The following is a 13,207-nucleotide window of genomic DNA, read 5'->3' as shown; positions in this document are numbered from 1 at the left end:
CCATTCCACTCCCACCACCACAACCACCACACCCTCATTCTCCACCACTTTGCCTCCACCACCACCCCTCCACCATCACCACCTCCACCACCACTCCTCCATCACCACCATTAGAAAAAGAGTTAAATAAAATAAATGGACTTGTCGGGTTGATTTTTCCAACCCATACGCAATTCAACCCAACCATTTACACCTGTTTATTAAATGGGCGGGTTTAAATTGAGGCCTCATTTGGGAACTCTCCATTTTAGCCAAAAAGTCAAAAAGTTACTAAAATTAGCCAAAAAGCCAACAACTCATACCAAAAAGTCAAAGATTCTCTTTTCTCTCTACTTTTTGCACATCTTTTCGTAAAAAGTCAAAAAGTCATCCCAAACATACTAGTTTTTTTTAGCTCATATTTTAGCCAAATAGCCAAAAAGTTACTAAATTAGCCTGTTCGCAAACGAGACCTGAGTTGTTTTATTGCACAACCTGTTTTGACCCGCCCTTTGCCACCTCTGCTTACAAGGATGTAGCATTATAGTGGAAGTGACATTTTCACATATTGTAGAATGACAGTTACACATGTCAGTTGGATGTTCTATAATATGTACATAGAAAACCATTTAGAATCTACTTGTATCTTGATTGATGTTTATAATTATTTAGTTGCCTTTGTCATTCTTACCGTTATTGTCAAATTGAGATTCAAGTCATGAATTGGAATTTTTTTTTTTCTAGACCTCAAATCAAATTGAATTGTGTGTGATAAATTTGATTACAAGTCAAAAAATACTAGGAAAATGCCATGTAGATTTATATGAGTATAAACCGTAATATAAAATGTAGGATATAGTAATCTTATAAAAACACAAAAATGTAGGATATAATAATCATTAGTAGCAGGAAAATCCGTTTCTTATTCAGAAATGTGATTCCACTCTTCCAAGTGAGAAATCCGTAAGAATTTATCCCAAAAAAAAAAGAAGTGAGAAATCCGTAAGAAAGTCGCTCCCATTGAAGAATAAACTTGCTCTCAAGCGAGATACAACCTCTCAAATATACAAATCTCATGAAAACAAAAGAAACTTATTTTTGTATTACTCAAAAAAGATATTTTGGTATTTCTATTTATATAATATTTATTTATACTTAACAAAATCAGTTCGTAATTGACATCAATCTTCAATAATTGAACACATGTATTAGAACTATGTAGGGGGAAAAAAAATTTTGTTAGAATATATTTATATATTTAATGTACAAAATATACACACACTCCATTAGGCACTTCCAATCTTTGAAACTTCTATATATCCTTTGTCTCCCACCATGGCCCCTGTTCCCACTCCCACTCCCACTCCCACTCCCACTCCCACACCCACACCCACACCCACACCCATCCCCATCGCTGCCTCCACTTTGCAACTAGTAATAATTTTCTACTTTTTATAGTGATTAATCACCTTGTCTAGTGAATAAGGCACTTGACATAGTCACCAATAATTTTCTTTAATTTTTCTGCACTTCTTGCAAAGATCCATTAAGATTGTTGACTTCTTTGTTCAAGGAGGTGACTCTAGTCTTATGATAAGAAGAGAGTTAGACTTTGTTGCCAATTCAACATGCAATACCTCACCTTAGCAAGAACATATTTTTAGTGTTTTTTTTTTTTTTTTTTTTTAAATCAAAAAGCCTAGAACTCATGAAGCATGGACACTCCAAAACATGTGCCATAGTAGTAGTGTTGGACATAGGACACACTAGTTGATGTGTCCCTTTCCTTCATTAATTAATTTTTTTTTTTACCCCTCTTCTTTAGGCTCGGTTTGTTTACCGGATATAAAGGCCGGATATAGATGTGGGACCGGATATAATATGAGGTGGGTTCCCACATGTTTTTTTGTCTCCCCACCCCCAATGTATATCCTCCACCGTCGGACATAGCTCATCTTTCATCCAAACGTAAAAAATAATCACTCTCTTCTTATCCTATCCTATATCCTATTTTAACCAAACATAAGTGACCCCACAGTATATATAATCCATCTCATATTCTGCAACATATTATATCTCATCTTTATTCTTAGATATTACATATCTTCTTAAAATTCTTATATCCAATCCAGATAATCAAAAGGGGCCTTAGTGCTTTTGTTGAATGTTGAATATTGAATATTTATTGCTTTTTTGTCTTATATTGTAATGTAATTAACTAATGATTCATTGGATGATAGCTTTTTTGGGTTATTTTGGAAAGATGGTTATAATCAGCTTTTTAGTAAAAAACTGTTTATAAGCAGGTTTTTTGTGAGAGAGGAAATGAGTTATAATCTGGGAAGTGGATTGTAACCCACTTCCCAAAATAGGCTTTTGTCTTTAAGTTAACTCTTGTCATATTTCTCTTTTATGGATGATCAATTAATTATGGGTAAATTACATTTACTTCCCTTGAGGTTTCTGACAAATACGGGAACCTCCCCTGTGTTTTAAATAATTACAGTAACCTCCCCTATTTTACCTGACAATGTCAAGATTCCCCCCTTCTGTCAAATTGTTCCAAACGGTGTTACTTTTTCGATAGTAAATTACCTTATTGCCCTTCCTTTTAAAATATTAAAAAATGTTTTTGGATTGGAGGACAGGTTGAAACAAACAGTGTTTGGAACAGTATTTTTGGATTTATTTTTTTAAAATATTAAAAAATGTTTTAAAAAAATTATTTTTTTTATTTTAAATATATAATTTTTATTTAAATATTTTATTTTATTTTGTAAATATTTTATTTTTTTTAATTTTAATATGTTAAACTCAAAACACAATTTCACACTCAAATCGTAACCAAACACATAATTCAAAACTCTACACTCAAATCGTAACCAAATGTATAATAAAAAAATTAAAGTATTTAAAAATATATTTATAAAATAAAATAAAATATTTAAAATAAAAACTATATATTTAAAATAAAAATTATATATTTAAAATAAAAAAATAAAAATTTTAAAATTTTTTAATATTTAAAAAATATATTTAACATAAGTTTGTATTTTTTTAAGTTTGTGTTTGGTTATGAGTTTTGAAAATAATTTTTGAATTGAGTTTTGAGTTGTGTATTTGGTTAAGACTATGAGTTTTGAAATTGTTTTTGAAAATTTCTAATTAGAATTGTGATTCTAAAAGAGAACCAAACATGTTTCTAAAAAAAATCTTTTTTTTGAACATGTTTTTACTCAAAACTCAATTCAAAAATTATTTTCAAAACTCTTAACTAAACACAAACTTAAAACTCAATTCAAAACTCAAAACCAAACCTTTTCAGAAACTCTATTTTAAAAGAAAAAAAAATTCAAAAAAAATTTATTTTATTTTTTAAAATTATTTTTAGAATCATGATTTGAGTGTGGAGTTGCATTTTGAGTTATGAGTTTTGAAAAGAAAAAATTTGTTTGGTTATAAATTTTGAAATTTTTTGAAATTATTTTTTTAGGGTAAATATTTTATATTTTAAATATTTATTTATTTATTTTAATGTGCATTATATTTCATACATCTATGTGTTGTATTTTTTTTAATATTTTAAATATTAAAAAAAATTTAAAAAAATTATTTTTTATTTTAAATATATATTTTTTATTTTAAATATTTTATTTTATTTTATAAACATATTTTTAAATATTTTAATTTTTTTATTATGCGTTTGGTTACAATTTGAGTATAGAGTTTTGAAAGTAGTGTGGAGGAGTTATATATTTGGTTATGAGATTAGAAAATAATTTTTGAATTGAGTTTTGAGTTATGTGTTTGGTTACGATTTAAGTGTGAAGTTGTGTTTTGAGTGTAAAATATTAAAATCAAAAAAATTAAAATATTTACAAAATAAAATAAAATATTTAAAAATATTTAAATAAAAATTACATATTTAAAATAAAAAAATAAATTTTTTTTAATATTTAAAAAAAATAAATCCAAAAATACTGTTCCAAACACTGTTTGTATATTTCAAACCTGTCCTCCAATCCAAAAATATTTTTTAATATTTTAAAAGGAAGTGCAGTAAGGTAATTTACTATGAAAAAAGTAACACCGTTTGAAACAATTTGACAGAAGAGGGAATCTTGACATTGTCAGGTAAAGTAGGAGAGGTTACTGTAATTATTTAAATCACAGAGGAGGTCCTTATATTTGTCAGAAATCTCAGGAGAGGTAAATGTAATTTACCCATTAATTATTTAAATCTAGTGGGTGAATTTTTTTTTTATTTTTTTGTTTTTAAACTACTGTAAGTTTTTGTTAATTTGATTTTTTGTGATTGTAATATTAATCTACATAGTAAATAATATATATTAAAAAATATTTTTTATTGTGTCCTATGTCCTTGCCCTCAATTTTTTAAAATCACCGTGTCTCTATATATGTGTCCATATCCCAAACAGTCATCAAAAAATTGTTTTTTCTTTCGTAGTTTTTATGAGCACAGTTTCTCTCCCTTTTGGACATGCAACAATAGTTTTCTTTCCCATGTTAGGAATTTGATCTTCTACCGAACAACTTACCTAACAAATATTACATATACAATTAATCTTTTTATTTCATTTACTAGTTTCTAGGGACAATTTCTAAATGACCGGGAACATTCTTTGCTAGTTTTACAAAAAAAAAAAAATATATTATTATAAGTTATAACCCAAAAAGTCTGAGAAACTCCTCGGCTAACTTATTATTAGGAATTTGATCTTCTACAGACCAACTTACCTAACAACTACTACATATATAATTATTCTTTTTTTTATTTCACTTACTGGTTTCTAAGGACACTTTCTAAATAACCAGGAACACTCTTTGCTAGTTTTATTATAACCCAAAAGGTCTTTGGATAACTTATTTTGAATTAGTTAGGGTTCTGAGGTGAATTTTTTGTATGAAAAACAATGGTTTCAAGTCACAGTAATGCAAATAACCTTGGTTCCATTTAAACTGACATGATTGTTTTAAACCAAGTTGTTTTGATTCAAATTAATCAAGCATCGGGAAAAACCCACAGATGTAAACAAACTGTTAGCAATAAGATTGAGTACATGACTGTCCAATCTCGCTTGTACTTTCCCAATCTTCACTAGTTGATGTGTCAACCACACAATCACGCTCTAGCTCTCCAATTGTTTGATCCAAAGGGAACAGTGTGCTATCCTCAACAATGATTGTGCAAATTAAATCTATATGAATGCAATAACCATACTCACTAGATATAGAAACCCACAGAGATCAACCCCGACCTTTGGAAACTCTTAGGAATATGAGAATAAAGAGTATGGACTACATGAAGCTCTCCTAAGTTCTCCCAAATAATCTCTCTATGTGCACAATATTCAATGTATGCAATTTGCTATATAGAAGTCAAAAAGACCAATATACATATAGACAAGGTGAAAATTCAAGGGAACAAGGAAACAAGAACCAAGAAGGTTTCTGTTCCAGAGATGCATTCCAAAGGAAAACAAGCTGCGTTGGAACAGTACTGTAACACCCTCAAAATAGTAGATAAAACCCATTGCATTAGACATGCATTGATCAAAAATAAGTTAACCATTTATATTTATCAGAGTAATTCTACAACTGTATTACATGTTAACAACAAAAGCAAATGCTCTAAGGGCTTACAGCTTTCCAAGTTAACACTTGGTTACAAAAAGAAGAGTACTAACTCAATACATATTAAGCCCTTGGCTTGAATTTACATGTAATACATCAAAATAAATAAAAGAAGAGTTTTCAACTCTCATCAACATCCAAGCTATGTCCTTAGAGGTGGCATACTACCTGTACCTGAAAATAATGTCCCATAAAGGGTGAGCCAACGCCCAATAGAGATATGCTAAACACAGTATGAGCAATAACTAAGACATTAGCAATTGATAAATGTTCAGTTTCCATAAACCAATTCATAACTCAGTCTCATTTCATTTCAGTTTTCATTTCTTATCAATTTCACAATTCATATCAACGGCTCAAAACCCAGCCAATCCTTTATATGAGACAATGACTCATATTAAACATTTCCCATTTTTCAATAGATGAACATATTATTTGTATCAACATTTCAACAGATAAGCATACAAGCTGTATCCACGTTTCAACAGATATGCATATTAGCTATATTAACACTTCCAATGACAAGCATATGAGCTATATCAACACATTATCTGACAAGCATATGAGCTGTATCAGTGGAGTCCATCCCCTATCTCCTCCCAAACAACATCCGGTTTAGAGGTCCATCCCCTATCTTCCCCTAAACCGTGGAGTACATCCCCTATCTCCTCCTACACACACAATGTATATACACAAAGGTCATATACATAATCAATCAATACATAACGTTAATATATTCTATCAACCGTCATACTTTATGACATAACCAATTGATTAGTTTTAGTTTGCCTAATCATCATGCATCGTCTACAACAATCAAAACTACCCTCCACCAGTAGCCCAAGCAATTATTTCTAAACAGATAATAAAAGCTTCAACAGATAAAAATATCAATGTTTTCAAAAGTGAGCGATTTATAAATCCAACTCCATCATTTCACAACATAATGAGCCAATCTCATTATTTCCAACTCAATTCCATAAGTCCACAAGTTTCCCCAAATTAATTATACCAATTAATTTATTCAACCAAATTAGGGTTTTCTACCCCATTTCTCAATATTGACCCAATGGTCTAAATATCAACAACCAACATCAATAACACCATTTGAAACCCAAAATGCATATTATGAGCCCAAAATCACAAAACCCTTTTTAACACATTTTGAAACCCTAAGTTCCAAAATTTTCCAAATTCAACACTTTATCAAAACAACTAAAAATCTAGGTCAAAGACCATAAGAGTGAGTAGGAACCCCTACCTCAAAGATGAGACCCAAAGAAGAAGATGGTGAAAACGAAGTTGCTCTGAACCACGAGTTCCTCGGATCAAAAGATAGCTCTCGACGATCAACAACCTTTTTGTAAAGACCAAAGGTGAGGAAAACACCCTAGCTAGATCAATATCTAGAGAGAAGGCAAGGTTTTAGAGAGAGAGGCTCTCAAATGGTCTTTTCGGAAAAGTAAGAGAGAGAAAGGGTGAGAAAAAGTGATTTAAAACTGCCCCACAGTCAACTGATATACGACATTTCCGTTCGAGTGGAAAACACAACGCTCGAGCGTCAAGAACAAAAACTAGGTCCGCTCGAGCGCAAAAAGGCCCGCTCGAGCGCCAAGACACAAGAATAAAGTAACTCCGCTCGAGCGCGAAAACCAGTCCGCTCGAGCGTAGATTTCCCCCTCCCAGAACTTACACCCAAAGGTACTACCCGCTCGAGCGCCAAAGTACCCGCTCGAGCGCCACCGCTCAAGTGCAAAGAAACCGCTCGAGCGTGAAAAACACACCTGCAGAAGTTTTGCAGGGACACGAAAAACTGGGAGTGTGCAATCTCCGCTCGAGCGCAAGAAGACCCGCTCGAGCGGACCTCCTAAAATCTGGACAACAAAGAATTGAAACCAAAGCCAAACCAACCTGTAACAACTCTGCCCAATACATCCTAAAACTCAATCAAGTGGAATTAAAGGATAACAACAAGGTGTACCACTACCAACATCACGGAACCGAGTCCGGAATACAACAAAACAGTAAAGGGACAACCGGGATCGCTATAAGTACCTCAGTGTGTTCAAATGGTGAATACATTGCTTCACTTAATGCTTAAAAAACAAATCCAGAATATCGTGCATTTGAACTGATCAGCCTTGCGTTCAAATGCATGGAGTTTCCATTCAAATGCGAATGGTGTTTTGATATGACCTTTGTCATCAAATTTGTCTTTTTTCTTTTCAATCTGCACTTTGGCTCAGAATTTCTGTACTTGAATCTTCAACTATGGATTTTCCTTATAGACTCAACTAAGCTACAACAAAATAGTACAGACGCTGTGGAATGAAATTGTCATAGCAAAATTGACCAGGGTTCAACTCATTTTTCCTAACAAGGTCCTACAAAGGTAATTTTGTGGTAATCAAAATTAGAAGACTACTAAATCACATGAATGGTCTTTGAATCGTGAATTATGAGATTCTTATGATTCACATAGATTTATTAAAATTATTGACAACATGTGATTCAACCTAGGGATTCATTTAAGAACGAAGCTTAATTGTTGCCTAAGATTTAAATTGGTAATTGTAAGATTCTAACAACTATGTGGACGGACAAATCTCGAATTTCAAATGGACCACCTTTTGAGCTTTATATAGCCAAGAACTACGATTAGGTTAACTAGAGTCTTGTTTTTACTTATTTTTTAAGTTAGAATGCTACTAGACTGATTTGTTTATGCTTAGTTTAGCAATTTTAAGTTTTGCTGAACATGTGGGATGTAGAATTGATTTATGGGTTGTGTTACTGTCAAATATTGTTGCTGGGAATATGGAGCTTGTATAAGAATATTCTATTTGTTAAAAAATTTGTGGTTTCCTAAATTGTGAATCATTTTCCTAATATTATTGGGAGAGCCTAACAATCATAAATATGAGGTTTTCAAGAATTTATATGAAGTTTTTTGTGATTTTGTTTGGTGCTTTGTATAACCTTACATTAGGGGGTTGTTCCTAGAAAATCTAGATGAAATTTCTGGAGTTTTCTCCTTCTTCTTCACCTTTAATTTTGATTTTAGTGATTTGTATTACCATCTCAAATTTCTGTTAGAATCTTCTATAGTATTCTAGTCAGATATATTTATCATGTTCCTATTCAACAACTTCCATTTATCTAATAAATGTTGGTTTTGTTCTTGCTAATTCAGCCATATCTTCATGAATCGTGACACCAATATGCTATGAGAAGGGCAATAGGTTGCAGAGGTCGTTTTCTTGATTCAAAAAAGCTCGATAGGAATGCTACCAATCCTTCTGCCAACTTATCCGGCTCCGATCACTTGCCCATGAACTCTAACAGAAATTCTGGTCATCATGAGAAGGAACTACCCATGTATCAAGACATTCACGGTGCACACAAATCCTCAAATGGAAACAACATAAATGGTCATGGTTTGTCTATGCACCATTATTCGCAGTCGACTGACAGTGATGGGGGAGACTGGTTTGATCAAGAGGAGGGGAGCGTGCTGGTGAGGTCATCCTTGTTGTTCAACTCTTCTCAGGCAAATCATTCTTGGCTTTGGTTACTTTAGTGTTATGTTTGATAGGGGTGAAGCTAGGGAAGGGATGTATATGGCAGAACTTGTACTGTTTTCCGTCTGCCATTATGTTTGCTTCTTGTTGCAGCTCTCAACCTGTTTGTAAATTAAGGTCTGTAGCAGTAGTAGTTGTGAATTTGAAATACCTCTTTTGTTTGAAACAATAATTTACCTTTCATACCACAATTCTCAGTCCTGTTTAACAGTGCTCAAGAGTTGGTTATTTGTGTGATATTTTAGTTTTAATTTAGTGGTTTTTATGGTTACTCCCGGATAGAGTGAATTCAAATGAACTGACTGTGTGAAACAACAGGCATATCCCACAATTATATTTTAGGTTTTAACACTGAATTCAAATGCTGCCCTTGTTAATAAACTCCTCAAAAATGTTGTAGAAATTCTGGATTCTTTTAGGGTAAATTACAAATATTACAAATACATACTCTGAGATTTGCTTAAAATACAAATTGTCCATTGTGATTTGCAAAATTACAAATATTTCCTTGTCAGTTTTTTATTTAACATAATTAATTTAAAAAATGAAATTCATAATTGCCCTCCTATACAATAATAAAATTATTTAAATTATCAATTGAAACATATTTTTAATATCATTTAAAGCGGTTAATTGACTTTATGATTTATTAATAAAAGGGGCCATTTGTTATGAAATTAGAAATCTCAAGAGGTGGAATGTAATTTCCAGAACTATAGGGGACAATTCGTATTTTAATTAAATCTCGGGAGGTGTATTTATAATTTACTTGTTCTTTTATCATAATTTCAAGAGTAAATTACAAATATATCTTTTGAGATTTACTTAAAATATGAATTTTCTTATGATTTGGAAAATTCTAAATGTCCCATTGTCAGTATTTTTTATTTAACAGAATTAATTAAAAGAAATAAAATTCTTAACTGTTGTCTTATACATTGATAAAATTACCTGAATTATTAATTGAAATAAATTTTTGATATCATTAAAATTTGTTAATTGATTTGATTATTTATTAATAATAGGGGTCATTTGTTATGAAATTATAAATTTCAAGGGGTAGGATGTAATTTCTAGAATTACTGGGAGTAAATTATATTTTAAGCAAATCTGAGAAGGTGAATTTGTAATTTATCCTAATTTCAACTAGTTTTTTTTTTTTTTTAGATAGGAATTTCAACTACTTGTTAATGCTCACAATTTTTTTTTTTTTCAACAATAAATGTATGATTACTATTTTTTAAAATCTTTTAATTTTCCTTCTAAATATTCAATTTGATCTTAAAGCATCATTATCAAGTTTATTAAAGCCTTCTCTTAGCTCTTTTATAGCACAAAACTATAAAACCATACTCTATCAAATTCAATTCTTAGCTAGCTATTTTAGTTTAACATCAAACTATCCGGTACATGTAGTTAGGAAAAGATGACTCAACAAATGAAACAAAGAATAAAGAGTTTGTTAGAGAATGTATTTGAAAAGATGATTAGCTAAAATAAAAAAATAGACTCTTAGTTAAAATTTAACTAAAATTTTGACAATTTTGATGGAGACGCTCTTATATCACCATTTTTTTTTTAATTCTCATAATATATTTTTAATCAGATTTCGTGTTTCATTTCTCATATTGATATCTATGTTAATTTCTCTTAGAAATACCTATATGGAAAACTTATGCACGGATGGGTGCATCAAAATACTAAAAACTTCCTTTATGCTTCCTCTCATGTTTAAAATGAACTTTAGGCTTAAATTTTTTTAGAATGACTCTTCTTCTTCTTCTTGTATTATTATTTTTTTAAAGATATAATTTTCTTCTATATTTTGATTGTATTTTCTTTTCCTCCTTGTTTCACGTGGTAGCAAAACCCAAATCAATGTGCTAAATAGACCCTTAAGAAAAAAAAAACAAAAATGCTAGTGACCATAAAAATTCTACTAAAATTTCTACCAAATATCTCACATTAGGTTGATGTGGGTCCCACACACATATAAGAAATGTGATAAAAATGTTAATAAAATTTTTAAAATGTCTATCATTACTCGAAAAAAATACAACATTAAAAACAACTGTTAAAGATGTAATAATTATTAATAAACACTCTGCCTAGCCTAGTCCCATTCTATATCCATAAATGCAGCTAATACTTGCCCCCTTCGATGTAGTTTTATTGAGTGATTTTTTTTAAAAAATTTTTTTACTAATTTTTGGTACAATTTTTGTCTACAATTTATGAAAAGAATAATTTAAATAAGAAAAGGGCGGTAAGAAAAATCGATAAAATCAAATTAATTGCTTTGAGACTAACTAAAATTTTGATTTTTGATAAGGTATGATTGTTTTGATTCCAAATTTTTTACACTGATTGTAATGAACCCAATTGAACTAGTTAAAATGTTATATTTAAATACTTATTATATTATAATTCTTTAAGTATTAAAACAAAGTAAATTAGGCTTTTTTGCAATAAAAGTTAGGAAGTGAGACATTTATAAAGTAACTTTTACCACTTCTCTTAAGTTATTCGTAACTTTTTATAAAACTCTTAAATAACTTTTACCACTTCTCTTAAGTTATTCGTAACTTTTTATAAAACTCTTAAAACTTCCGGTTAATCCTTTATTTACGTTAATCAGGGATGGAATTTAGATTTTGTCACTAGAAGGATCAAAAGACGAATAAATTTTTTCCATTATATACACAAACACGTATATGTACGACATGATATATATATCATAGGGACTTTTATTGATAAATCCCATTTAGAACTATTTTAACCCAAAAAGTCCATGAAGAAATTTTTTAACCCATTTAGTCCCATGTCTGTATAGTTTTATTCCATAAAGTCTTTTTTCTTGATTTACACTATTTTCTTGGACACTTATGCCCTTATATTTAATTTTGATACCCTTATAAATATTTTTTGAACGGTTAGCAATTTTATGATGTGAACATTCATATTTTAAAATTCACATTGGTAGGAATATAAAATTGGCCCGTGGGCGGCCCGAAACCCGCCCGCAAGCCGGGGCGGGCCCGGGTCGTTGACAATGTGAATATTCACATTGACATGTTAACATTCACATTAATAGGAGTGTAAAATTTGCCCGCGTCCCGTGGCGGCACGAAACCCGCCGGCGGCCCGGGGCGGGCCCGGTCCAGCCCGTTGACAATGTGAATATTCACATTGACATGTTAACATTCACATTGATAAGAGTATAAAATTGGCCCGCGGCCCATGGGCGGCCAAAAGCCACCCCCGGGGCTTGGGGCGAACCCGGCCCGGCCCGTTGACAATGTGAATATTCACATTGTCATGTTAACATTCACATTGATAGGAGTATAAAATTAGCCCGTGCCTCGTGGCTGCCCGAAACCTACCCACAACCCGTGAGCGGCCCGGGGCGGGCCCGGCCCAGCCTGTTAACAATTTGAATATTCACATTGACATGTTAACATTCACATTGATAAGAGTATAAAATTGGCCAGCGGCCCAGGGCGGGCACGATCCGGCTCGTTGACAATGTGAATATTCACATTGACATGTTAACATTCACATTGATAAGAGTGTAAAATTGGCTCGCAGCCCGTGGGCGGCCCGAAACCCGACCGCAGCCCGACCCGTGACATTGTAAATATTCATATTGACATGTTAACATTAACATTGATAGGAGTGTAAAATTTGCCCACTGCCCGAAGCTTGCCCGCGGCTCGAGGTAGGCCCGGCCCGGACCGTTGACAATGTGAATATTCACATTAACATGCACATTGATAGGAATGTAGAATTGACCCGCGGCCCGTGGGCTGCCCGAAGCCTGTCCACGGCCTGAGACAGGCTCGTTTGGGTCCGGGCCCGAGCCGGTAGGTCGAGCCTCGGGTCGGGCCGATGGGCCTGGGCCTAGCCTCAGGCTTGGGTCGGGCTTGGGCGTGCCTGGCCATTTTTTTTAATTCTTTTTAATTTTTTCTACCAAAATTTTATTATTTTTCACA

At 32.2% G+C, this 13,207-nt stretch overlaps 1 pseudogene; it reads left to right on the top strand.

Annotated features, from left to right (window-relative positions):
* LOC114306597 (nuclear transcription factor Y subunit A-1-like) overlaps positions 1-9,214 on the top strand; it is a 53,089-nt pseudogene extending 43,875 nt beyond the window's left edge.
* Positions 9,215-13,207: the final 3,993 nt, after the last annotated feature.

The sequence above is a fragment of the Camellia sinensis genome, chromosome 2 (assembly GCF_055761805.1).
Source record: "Camellia sinensis isolate YWXY chromosome 2, ASM5576180v1, whole genome shotgun sequence".
Classification (NCBI taxonomy): Eukaryota; Viridiplantae; Streptophyta; class Magnoliopsida; order Ericales; family Theaceae; genus Camellia; species Camellia sinensis.
This window is presented reverse-complemented; position numbering and strand designations above follow the sequence as displayed.